Raw genomic sequence first — 12,767 nt, forward strand, 5'->3', positions numbered from 1 at the left:
CTGTACTGAGATCTGTCACCAAAGTGAGTTGCCATCAAGGACAACACTTGTGCCATAGCTCTAAATCAGTTCCATAATGCCAACAATCTCCCCCTTTGGACTTGATGGCAACCCTAAGATCCTCAAAGTCATTCTCCCCCTTTGTCATCAAGGGCAAAGGGTTGTGCTCCCCCTGAGAACATGCTGAAATTTCTTCCCTGCTGTGCTGACCATGCTCCCCCTGACTGTAGGCAAGATCTGCAAAAATATGTTCTTCAAGAAGAACCATGACGTATACATCATAAAATACCTTCCTATCACCAAAAGACTCAATACATACATCCATCACCCAACCAAGTGGGGATACATCAGAAATTTACATATGACAACCAAGTACATTACATCTTCATCCCAGGCATAGGGGGGAAACCAAAATAGGTCGTTACATGACCTTGAAACCATAAAAGAGATACATGACATAGAGACGAAATATCTAGAGCAAGACTTATGAAAGTCACCAATAACTGATATCAGCAGCATCTGTCAATCACCATTCAGATCAGCAGCCAAGATTTCCTTCTGATCTCCCTCTGCCTTTGTTCCACCTGAAACCAACAATAGTTGAGACCTTGAACCAAAAGCTTCTAAGATGATGCCAACAATGTATCATTAGAAGTTTATCTGCTCCCCTTGAACCTGTGCTGGATGGTCTCTATCAGACCCATATCATAATATCTTCAACCAGAGCATGTCCCTACTGATATTCATCAAACCTCCATATACGCGACTGTCTCTGCACAAACCGTCGTATGTACGCGGATCCTCCTCAGGAAACTCGCGTACACCCATTTTTCTCTGAAACAAACAAGATTTTACAGCAAGATGATGCATCAAATACTCCTAGCTTCTGTCTGAGGTATTCAAAAGTTTCCCTGGGCAGTGGTTTGGTGAGAATATCGGCAACTTGTTCCTTAGAAGGAACATACTCTAATTTGACCTTTTGTTCCAACACTTGTTCCCGGAGAAAGTGATACTTGATCGGTATGTGCTTGGTCTTTGAATGCATGACTGGGTTCTTTGAAATGTTGATTGCACTTGTATTATCACATAAGATGGAGATAAGTGGTGTACAAGTGATCTGAAAATCCTGCAAGGTTTGCATCATCCAAAGGAGTTGAGTGCAGCAAGATGTAGCAGCCACATATTCTGCTTCAGCTGTAGATAAAGCAATCGAACTCTGTTTCTTGCTGAACCAAGATACTAATCTGGAACCCATAAAGATTGCACCACCACTTGTGCTCTTTCTGCCATCCACGCTTCCAGCCCAATCTGCATCTGTATAAGCATGAAGAGTGAGATCTGTATCTCTAGGATACCATAAGCCATAGTTTTGAGTTCCTTGAAGATACTTGAAAATTCTCTTCACAGCCTGAAGATGAGTTTCCTTTGGATTTGCCTGAAATCTTCCAACTATTCCCACTGCATGCATGATGTCTGGTCGGGTACCTGTCAAATAAAGTAGACTTCCAACCATAGATCTATAGGTTGGTTAATGCACTGTTGTTGATTCATCATTTGCACTGAGGCTGCATCCTGTAACCATGGGGGTACATACTGGTTTTGCATCTTCCATGCCATATTTCTTCAAGATCTGCTTGAGATACTTGGTTTGAGACAAAAAGATACCGCCTTCATTTTGTTGGATTTGCAATCCAAGAAAATATGTCAGTTCTCCAAGCAAAGACATTTTGAATTCTTTCTGCATCACCAAGGCAAAGCTTTGACTCATAGCTTCTTCATTGCTGCCAAAGATAATATCATCTACATACACAACAAGTATTAGCAATTTGTCATTTTCAATTTTTATATAAAGATTGCTATCTGCTGATCCTTTTGAAAAACCTTGTTGATGAAGATATTTGTCCAAGCGGTAGTACCAAGCCCTTGGAGCTTGTTTAAGACCATAGAGAGCCTTTTTTATTCTGCATAAAAGACTTGGATCATTCCCAAGAATGAAACCATCTGGTTGCTCAATGTACACTTCTTCTTCTAAGTCTCCATTCAGAAAGGTTGATTTCACGTCCATTTGAAATACTTTGAACTTCTGAAAGCTAGAGAGAGCAAGGAACATTCTAATGGCCTCAAGTCTAGCAACGGGAGCAAAAGTTTCTTCAAAGTCTATTCCTTCTTGTTGAGCATACCTTTACAAACAAGTTTGGCCTTGTTTCTAATCACTTCCCCATTTTCATTCAACTTTTATTTGAAGATCCATTTTGTCCCTATGACATTCTTATCTTTTGGTCTAGGAACCAACTCCCAAGTGTTATTCTTTTCGATCTGCTCAAGTTCTTCATCCATTGCCTTGACCCAGCATTCATCTTTGCATGCCTCTTTTACATTTTGTGGTTCAGTGGAGGAGAGAAAATCCAAATAGCTTGAGGCTTCTGCAATTGTTCTTCTTGTTTGTATACCTGCCTCTTTTTGCCCCAAAATTTGAGATTCTGGATGATTCTTCTGAACGTACCTGGATGGAGTCTTATCTTCTATCCTTATATGTTCTTCTGGTGCCTCTTTAGCTTCTTCTTCATCATAGTTCTGATTTGATGTTGAAGGATAGTCCTCGTCATCTTCGAGATCTTCGGAATTCACTTGCCTAGGAATGTTTCCTTCTTCATCAACCATTACATCAATGCTATCAACAATTTTTCCAAGTCTTTTGTTGTAACACTTATATGCCTTGTTGTGAGGAGAATAACCAAGGAGAATGCCTTCATCTGCTCTAGGTTCAAACTTGCCAAGATTTTCATCATTATTTTTAATATAGCATTTGCTTCCAAAAATTTTGAAATATTTTACCGAAGGAGTCTCACCATACCAGAGCTCATGAGGAGTTTGAATGATGTTCACCCGGACATTTGTCTTGTTGAGAATAACAACTGCAGCAAATGCGGCTTCACCCCAGAAAGTTTCGGGAGTTCCAGACTCATCAAGCATTGCACGAGCCATTTGTTGAACCATTATGTTCATCCTTTCCACTACTCCATTTTGCTGAGGAGTCCTAGCTGTAGAGAATTCCCTTCTTATTCCATGTTGTTCACAAAAATCGAAAAAATCATTCGAGGTAAATTCTCCTCCTCGATCCGACCTGAGGCATTTGATTCTGAGATCTGATTCATTCTCCACCAAGGCTTTGAATGATTTGAATTTTTCAAAGGCTTCGTCTTTGTGCTTCATAAGTCCTATCCAACACATCCTGGAATAGTCATCAATGAATAATATAAAGTATTCTTCTCCTCGAGGTGACCTTTTCCTAGTTGGTCCACATACATCAGTATGGACAAGTTCAAGCGGCCTGCTGGCTGATCCTTCCTTCTCAGGGAAGTTAGTTCTGGTTTGCTTACCAAACTGACATGATTTTCATATTGTATTGTCTAGGATTCTGATGTCTGGAAGACCACGAACTGCCTGGTATTTGCATGCTTTCCTTATTTGTGAGAAACTAAGATGCCCCAATCTTTTGTGCCATAGCCAGTGTTCATCATTCTTGCTCAGATAGCATTGATGCTGTCCTTCTTTGAATATGTATAAATTATTTGGAGTCCTTACACCTTTGATCACTGTTTTTCCTGTATCAAGATCACGAACACTACATCCATTTGATCGAAATATTACCTCAGTTCCTTGATCACACATCTGGCTGACACTTAATAGATTATGCTTTAAGCCATCAACGTACATGACATTTCCAGCTTTGACCCTTTCTTTCAACTGAACAGAACCTTTACCTTTTATGAGAGCAGGGGTGTCATTTCCAAAAGAAACCTTCTTCTCCTTCTCTAAGGCACTATATGGCTGAAGTTTTTCTTTATCACCTGTCATATGTTTCGAACATCCATTGTCGATGTGCCGTTGATTTTCTTGCCCTTCCGCATATAAGGCTATACCACATCTTTCTGGTTGGGGTTCTTTTATTCTCCATGATTTGGCACTTGAGGCTTGCTCCTTTTGAGTTGTCTCCCGAAACCTGCTCCTGCATTCAAAATCTTCATGACCGAAATTGTTACAAATAGAACATTCTATTTCATTTTCAAGAGCAGAGAAGTTGTTGTAGGTCCTTTTCATGATCCCAGTCATACTCCTTTGCTTATGAGCTTCTCTAGTCATGATTGTCTTATAGGCAACACATTGAGCTGCTTTGTGACCAAAGTTATGACAAGAAAAACATTGGCCATTGAAGAAACTCCTGTGATTATCAAATCTACCAACCAAATGATTGTAGTTCCTATTGACATCCATTCTTGAGGAAAATTAAGAAGGTTTTACCTGTGGCTGGTTGTAGGTTTTGTTTGTCCTTCAAGTAGATTTCCCTCGATTTACCTGGTAGTCTTTGTTCATTCTTGAGGTAAATTGTCCCTGATTTACCTGGTGATTTCCATTGGGTCTTTGTTCACTTCTCCTTGTAGCGTCAAGATAACTCTTGGAGGTAGATGGTTTCTACGCTTGATTTGTTTCTTCATTATATCCTAGAACTGTCTTGATTAGTGGAGAGCGTTGCACTTTGATAATCTCATTTAACGTGTCAAATCCTTTAACAAATCTAAGATTAAGAGCTTTTGTTTTCTCAATCTCTTTTCTTAGTCCCACAATTTCACATTCTAAATTTTCATGATGTTTTTACTTTTCAGCAAGTTGGAATTGAAGAGTATCTATGATCACATTCTTCTCTTCTAAACAAATTTTGAGTCTAGAAATCTCTTCATAAAGACTTTCTTCATCTATAGCATCCACGAAATCATCATCTTCAAAAGCCATTAAAAGTTTATATTTGTTACCTTGTTCATCTTCATCACTATTTGAAAGTCCATCACTATCTTCATGAGTGTAATAGCTTTTCTTATTTACATTCTGTTTCTTGTTCCATCTAACAGGTTCCTTCCCCTTGTCAATCTTATCCTTATGAGGACATTTCGCAGCATAGTGACTGACTCTTCCACAAGAAAAGCATTTGAAAGGTAACTTACCTCAGAATCTTCCAGCACCCCGTTGAAGGTTCTTGACAAAATTTGATTCTTCTTCTTCTTCTTCTGACACGTGTCCTGACTCATAGTAATCTCCTTTGCCTAAAGCCTTGAAGGCAACTTCTCTCCTGTCTGATGGTCCTCCTTTCCTCATTACATAAGCAGTCAGAATTCTGTGCAACCGTGACATGGTAAGGTTTCGTAGATTCTCTTTTTCTTCTATTGCAAAAACTTTAGATTCAAACCTAGGGGACAAAGATCTTAGAACCTTTTCAACCACAACAGCCTCTTTTATTTCTTCACCCAAGTTTTTCATACAATTAACAATCTCATCTACACGAAGGAAATAGTTAGCCACACTTTCATCATTGTGCATTCTGAGATTTTCATACTGAATTCTGAGGGTTTGAAGTTTTGCTCATTTTACCTGATCATCTCCTTCATAGCTCAGAACAATCTTGTCCCATATTTCTTTTGCGGATTTATACCGCATAACCTTGACGAATTCTGATTGAGATAGACATCCTAATAGAGTATTGACCGCCTTTGAATTTGTTTTATATTGCTTCTTACCAGCCGGATCTATAGGAGTTGCTGAAGGAAAAGTGTACCATGTATCTATGATATCCCAGACTTCGGTACCAAGAGATTGAAGATACGTTGTAACTCTTAACTTCCAATAGACGAAGCTAGTCCCATCAAAAATTGGTGGCCTGATTGATGCTTCTCTCTTGTAGTTGCTCATGATGATGGATCTTCCTTCAAGCGATCAAGCTTCTTCAGAAGGACCTGCTCTGATACCAATCGTTGGGAATAATACTGAGAGGGGGAGTGAATCAGTATTATCAAGTCACTTATTTTCTTTTCAAACCCAGATCATATACGCTACTTCAGTTAGATAAAACCGCGTATATACGCAACTACAGAGAAGGAAACCCGCGTATGCAATGCAGACTTATAATTTAATTTATCTTACTGATGTTGATCATTAATCTGTGTATTAGGATCAAATAAACAGTAACCAGAAATAGTAAAACAGATCTGAAGACAATCACACACACAAGAACACAAGATATAAGGTGGAAACCCAATGTGGGTTAAAACCACCTGCTGCAATTCGTCTCTATATTCTTTTAATTAGAAACTTCTTTTTACAATGTACTGGTGCAATCCTTTACCAGTACGCAGGCTGGAACCTGCAGAGAGCTACAACCCTCTCTCGTTCTCCAGCTTCTCCTGGAAGGGAGCTACAACCCCCTTAGCTCTTGCACTAGCCAAGATCCTAGTACGTAGGTGTTGGCCTACAGAAGGCTACAACCTTCTCTTTCTTCTAGGGACCAAGTTTCATAAATTTTCAGACTGGATCCATGAACATCAATCAATCATCAAGAATTTCTGCATCAAACAATCTCCTTTTCACCAATTAAAATTGAATCAAGTAGATACTTCTCTAACAGTTGTACCCAAAACACAGTTACAGTAACCACACACCAAATTTTGAACCCAGAACACTGCAGCAATAAACAGAAGCAGCTAGATCACAACTCAAAAGATATATGCTACTTCAATAACCTGAAACCTGCGTGCATACGCTTCTATGTTTGGAGAAACCTGCGTATACGCTGTTTTTATTCACTGAAATAGCGTGTATACGCGCCTTCGCTTCATTGAACCTGCGTATAGATCTATGAAAGATAGTTCACTCTTTCAAATATTCAGACACTAATTAACCCAGATTATCAGATTTATAGATCAAGCATGCGCCACATATAACAGATCAAAATCATGCAAAGATATTATCATTCAAGCCTAAAGATTATGACCCATCAATATAACTTATCCTTCTCTTTGCGCTAAGGTTCCTCCTTCATTCAGATCCAGATCTGCACCATAACCCCAATCACCAATATTTCAGATCTAGCACTTATTAGATATTCAATTCATTCAGATTGTCCTTTGCCAAATTATCTCCTTCCTCTTTTATAGTCTTAGGCCTTTCACAATACCACGGTCCAAAACCATAATAAAACAATACCAAGGAACCAATACTTGGGATCAATACTTCTGATGAGATACCATGGTCCAAAACCATAGGTTCAAATACTAAGGACTAACTACCACGGACCAAAAGTAAGTTCTCCAACATATACGCGCTTTTCCTTGTGTGAAAGTGCGTGTATACACATACGTGCCTTTGTAACATCTAACCCGCGTGTATACGCATCTTCGTCTAGGTGAACCTACGTATATATCTTTTTCTTCATTCTAAGAGCTTGTACTAAGATCTGTCACCAAAGTGAGTTGCCATCAAGGACAACACCTGTGCCATAGCTCTAAATCAATGCCATAATGCCAACAGAAGCAACATGTCCTAACAGCTTGCCCTCTTCTAAAGAAAACTTTGATTTTTTAGGATTGACTAAAATTCCAAACCTTCTGCACTTCAAGAATGCCTTCTTTAAATGTTGCAAATGGTCATGATGGCTGCTGGAGTATACTATTATATCATCAAGGTAAATAAGGACAAAATTTTCCTTCTCCCCCACAAATGCTATTTCCATAGCTCTTTGAAAGGTGGCTCCAACATTCATCAACCCAAAAGGCATCTTGGAATACATGAAAGTGCCCCAAGGAGTGGTGAATCCAGTCTTCTCTTGGTCATCTAGATGTACAGCAACTTGGTTATATCCTGAAAATCCATCCAGGAAAGACATTACTTTGGCCCCTGAGACCTTCTGTAGCAAATGTTACATCTTAGGTAGAGGGCAATTGTCTTTCTTAGAGAATTTGTTTAAGTTTCTGAAATCAACACAGAGTCTGATTTCTCCACTTTTCTTCCTCACTACCACTAAGTTGGCTACCCATTTGGAATATCTGAGAGGAATTATGATTTTGGCAGCCAGTAATTTCTTGATTTCTTTTTCAATCAGAGGAAGGAGCAAAGGATTTATCGGTCTCATCTTCTGCTTAAAAGGGATGGTGTCTTTCTCTAAAGGAATTTTATGCTAGATGATCTTCTTGTCATATGTTTTCAGGTCATTATATTCCCAGGTAAAGAAATCAGCAAATTGCTTCATTAAATTGTAGTATTCAGCACTTTGGTCAGCGGACAGATGAGTGGACAGATTTATGTATCTTGGATGACCTGGACTCCCTATATTATGCTTACAGACTGCAGATTGATCTTCTTTTTAGGCAGCCTTATAAGACACATCATTTTGGTCAAACAGCTTTTCTAATGGAACCAGACCCTTAGGTATATGATTGTTGGGCAGTTGTACAATGCTATCTTTGCCAAAAAAAATTCTAAGCTAGGATTGGGGACTTTCTTCCAAGGCTTCATTCTCTTGCTCAATTTGCATTTCAGAAAATTCATTAATGACTTGCAGAAACCTATTCACTTCAGCATCATCTTCAAAGACTTTCCAATGCTGGACATTATCAGGCAAGGATGGTCTATATTTCATTTGGACTTCATAAACCAGTCTAGGAGGCATGGGAGGGATAAACATGCTAGCAGACACAGCAAGGGAATCAGCAAGCTAATTTTTGGCTCTAGGGATATATGAGATACAAAAATTATCAAAAGAGTCCTTAAGTCTCCATACCTCATCTCTGTATGCTTTTAGCCTTGGGTGCTTTGCTTGAAATGTTCTGTTTACTTGTTGAATGATAAGATCAGCATCTCCAAACACCTTTATGTTTCTGATTCCTCTGTCTTTAGCTACATTGAGACCCAATATCAGAGCCTCATACTCTGCTATATTGTTTGTGACTTGAAAAGCCAACTTGAAATATAGATGGGTGCTACCGTGTTTTGGAGATATCAACACCACCCCTACTCCTGTGGTCTCCCTGGAACATGCTCCATCAAATAAAATCTCCCAAACCAGACCTCCTTGTTCCCCCTTGGCCTGATTTGCTGGTTTCTTGAGCTGCATTGAGGCCTTCTGGGATTCTTCAATTTGGAGAATACAAGCTCCAAAGTCGGTGTCCACAGCATAAATGTGATGATTAGAAGTATTCTTCTCATCACTGATGATGTATGCCAGCTGTGCTTCTCTATACAATCTCCCGCTTTCTCCTCCAAAAACGGGGACCGTGGCATAAGATAGGTCATTATGTAGTGTCCCACCTAGTCTCTTAATCCATCCTCTAGACAGCAGCATGCCAAACTTGGGAGGGACATCTGCTACCACAATATCCATCATCATACTCTTCATGGCCAGCTAAGTTAGAGTAATGTCCAGGTCTTTGATTAATCCTAGGTATTTCACCTTTCTTGAATCAAATGAAAATAAATCATGATATGATCTAGTGATATCAAGACCTAACTCCTCCATGACAGCTTTAGGCATCAGATTGTGGCTGGCCCCTGTTTCTAGCAGGAAATTGTGGAGGATTTTTTCATGAATAGTCAAGGAGACATAAAATGATGGAGAATTATTATCAGCAGGCTCGATCATAGGGCTAAGCACAACTGCAGGCTTTTCATCTTGCAAATTGACATAGTCGGTGGAGGTTTGTGTGGCTTTCATCTCAAAGGCCTCAAGGATAGGCTTTCTAAAAACTTCACTCTTTACCAGTTCTATCAGAGGCACAGCTATTTTTAACTTATGGACTTCTGATTCAAAATTGAAAGGGGAAGGGGACTTATCAGGACCTCTTACCTCTTGATCTGGCACTTTGAGGATGACTGGATCAGCTGTTAGCCTCTTCTATCTAATATTTTGTGACTCTGTCTGGACAGCAGCTCTTTGGGCAGGGTTCTCCTTGACATTGTTTGCTTTTGACCTTAGATTATATCTTTGTTGTTCACCAGTCTGCAAAACAGCCTCTTTGTCCCACTCTTGACTATTTTGGTCCTGCAGTAATGATTCTTCATATGCAGCCAATGTCAAAAAGGTAGCACTACCTTTATCTTCCATGCAATGAATTTCATCCTCTTCTTCAAACTGCTCCTCCTCCATGACTACATTTTGGAAAGGAGCCTTAACTCTTTGTTCTTCATTTGCTTCTTTACCCCTTTGAAGGATTTGTAATTGTTCATTTGCTCTTCTGAATGGATTTGGATTTTTTGGAGAAAATGTGTTTTGAAACCTTGCTTTCCCAGAACTCTGCTCAACTTTCACCTTAGATATCTCAACAGCTAATGACTCTATCACTTTGGTCATTTTATCTAACTTGGGTTCTGAAGATGAAGTGGAGGAAGAAGAAGCCTCACCTCTCTGCCTTCTTCTATCAGCATGTGTTTTAATATTTTTTGCAGCCATGATATTTGATTCCACCTCCAATGTTGCATCCTGCATATCAACTGGAGTGGCACATCTTCTTTCTCTCAAAAGCAGGCAGAAATCTGAGTCAAAAGCATTGGCATAAGTGAGTTTGGCAGAGAAGGTGGTAGGCTTTACTTCAGCTAGTATCTTACTATACATACGATTTAATATTTTATTAAAATCAGGCAATGATTCCCCATTCTCCCTCTTTAGGTTCCCAAACTCTATATGGTAGTAGAGCAGATCTTTTCTATCTCCCCATTGTTCCAAGAATGCATCATCCAATGCCTCAATGTCAGTTATGGACCTATGGGTCAATTCTCTGAACCATTTCCTTCCCTCTCCATCTAAGCTCTTGACAAATACCCTCATCCACACATCATCCTCACTGATATCAAGGTTTTCAACATAACTATAAAAAGACTCAAGGTGTTCCTCAGCTGTTACTCCCTCTGTACCAGTGAACTTTGGCATATATTTCTGATATTCTCTTGAAGGCATAGCATTCAAAGGAACAGGCAAGACCAAGGGTCCATACCTAGCAGCTATGATTCTTTCCATCTTCATGGGAGCTTGCTAGCCTACCACGACTGGGATAGGTGGAAGGCTACTGGCAGATTGAATGGTAGGAAGTAATGAAATAGATGACAGAAATGATGGAAATTGATGGACTGTATGGAAGGCTTTCTTTGGACTGAGATCCAAAGGGGAACTGACTGAACAAGGAGTTGTATGAATCTCTGAAGGTATTTCTTTACTAACAACGCTAGGCTCTAAATCTTCAAACTGTATATCCTCAGTTATAACCTTCTCCTTCAAATATGCATAAGATTTCTTGGGCTTACTTGATCCTAATGCTCCTTTCTGTGATGTTTTCTTCTGCTTAGCAATCTTCTCAGGGTCAGGCACTGGGTTAGCTGGTGATTTCTGAGGATTTCTCTGGGTATGCCTCACAAACTAAGACAGAACTCAAATGTGGAGTCGCCACCAGGTAGGTTCTCCAGTAGAGTCGCTAGATACATTATTACAACCAAAAATGTGTCCATACTTTATCTATCATCAAAGCATGGAACTATGTCGTTTTCCCAGGGAAACTGAGCTTCAATCTCCTCTCCCTGGCAACGGCGCCAATCAATGTTATCACCCCAAGAAACTATCCTAGGTTGTAGCTCAGAGATGCTCAGGAACATTACAAACTCAACTTAATGTTAGAAATGGATGAATGGAAGGAATGATGCATGTTCAAGCCAGATAACCACTCCTACTTTGCTTGACTCTAGACATGCGTGAACACCCCTAGACTACAAGGCTTTAGACCACCAATTACTCATAGTTTAAGGATTGGGTGAATATGGAGAATACTGACCACACCAGCAGATGCACAAGACCCTGTGATGGCCGGCTGCAACCAGTAAAAAGGTCTGCAAATCTAACTCCCTACTACATAGACAGGATGACAGCTCTCTATCACTAAGTGAAAAGAAACCTGATTAACAGATTCACTAATACATGCAAGATTCGAACACAGAGGTAGGATGAAATCTTTTCTAATGCTATACATCAAGAGTTCAGGAAAAATGCATATTAAGCACAGCCTAGAATAGAAAAGGAATGGAAAGTGAGCAATTAATAACAAAAGAAGCTTGTATTAGCTGAAAATGAAGACGAGACGCTACAAGTATCAAAGTAGTTACAGTCTCCAGAAGTTGAATCCTACATCAGAACAACAACCATCAACGTTGATTACATCTATTTTCTAGGTATATATAGAGTTTGAATACAAAGGCACTCGGCCATTCTAAATGTGGAGAGGTCATAATCGACCACCAACCGCTTTAACTGCCTGGCAGAATTTTTGAGTGCAATTGCTTGCTTGATCTTCTTGGGTGCTCTGATGTCCTTCTCGGACAGGTAGAGTGTTATATGGGATGAAGTCCCATAGCTATTGAATGTGTTTACCTGCTCGGCTCTGTACCTTTCCTTCTCGGCCATGTTTTCTGTGGAACGAAGTTGTTGAGGATAAAATGCACCTGGTACCGAAAATTTACTACCTTCGTCCTTTCAGGAGCATAGAATGGTTGCAGTACGTGGATTGCACAGTGGATGGAGTAGTCAGATGGCGGAGCAATATCGGTCGTTGGATCAGGCGGATAAATGGCGGAGATGAGCCAACTGGGAGATTGGAGGAGGCGGGATGATCATAGGCTGTTGGATCTCGGGCGGGCAGATCCAACGGTCATCGGGTGCGGAAGCTGCATGGAGTTTATCGGGCAGGGAGAGCAGGCTTGAGCAGTAAGTGGTATTTCTCGCACTGCTATCGAGGGTCGAGCAATAATCGTACACATCTGAGCAATCCCAATCATCGCACGACATGTGGCGGAGGGGAAACACGGAAACCGCTTTTTATTGCGAGTTAACGTGCAGTTATGTTATGGCAGCGGGGGAAGCGATCGTTGTCCGATCATGGCGGAGGTGATCGGATGGTAGGGATTTA

The sequence above is a fragment of the Pinus tabuliformis genome, chromosome X, assembly GCF_031772625.1.
Source record: "Pinus tabuliformis cultivar Carrire ecotype Pingquan chromosome X, CPIR1, whole genome shotgun sequence".
In the NCBI taxonomy this organism is placed as follows: Eukaryota; Viridiplantae; Streptophyta; class Pinopsida; order Pinales; family Pinaceae; genus Pinus; species Pinus tabuliformis.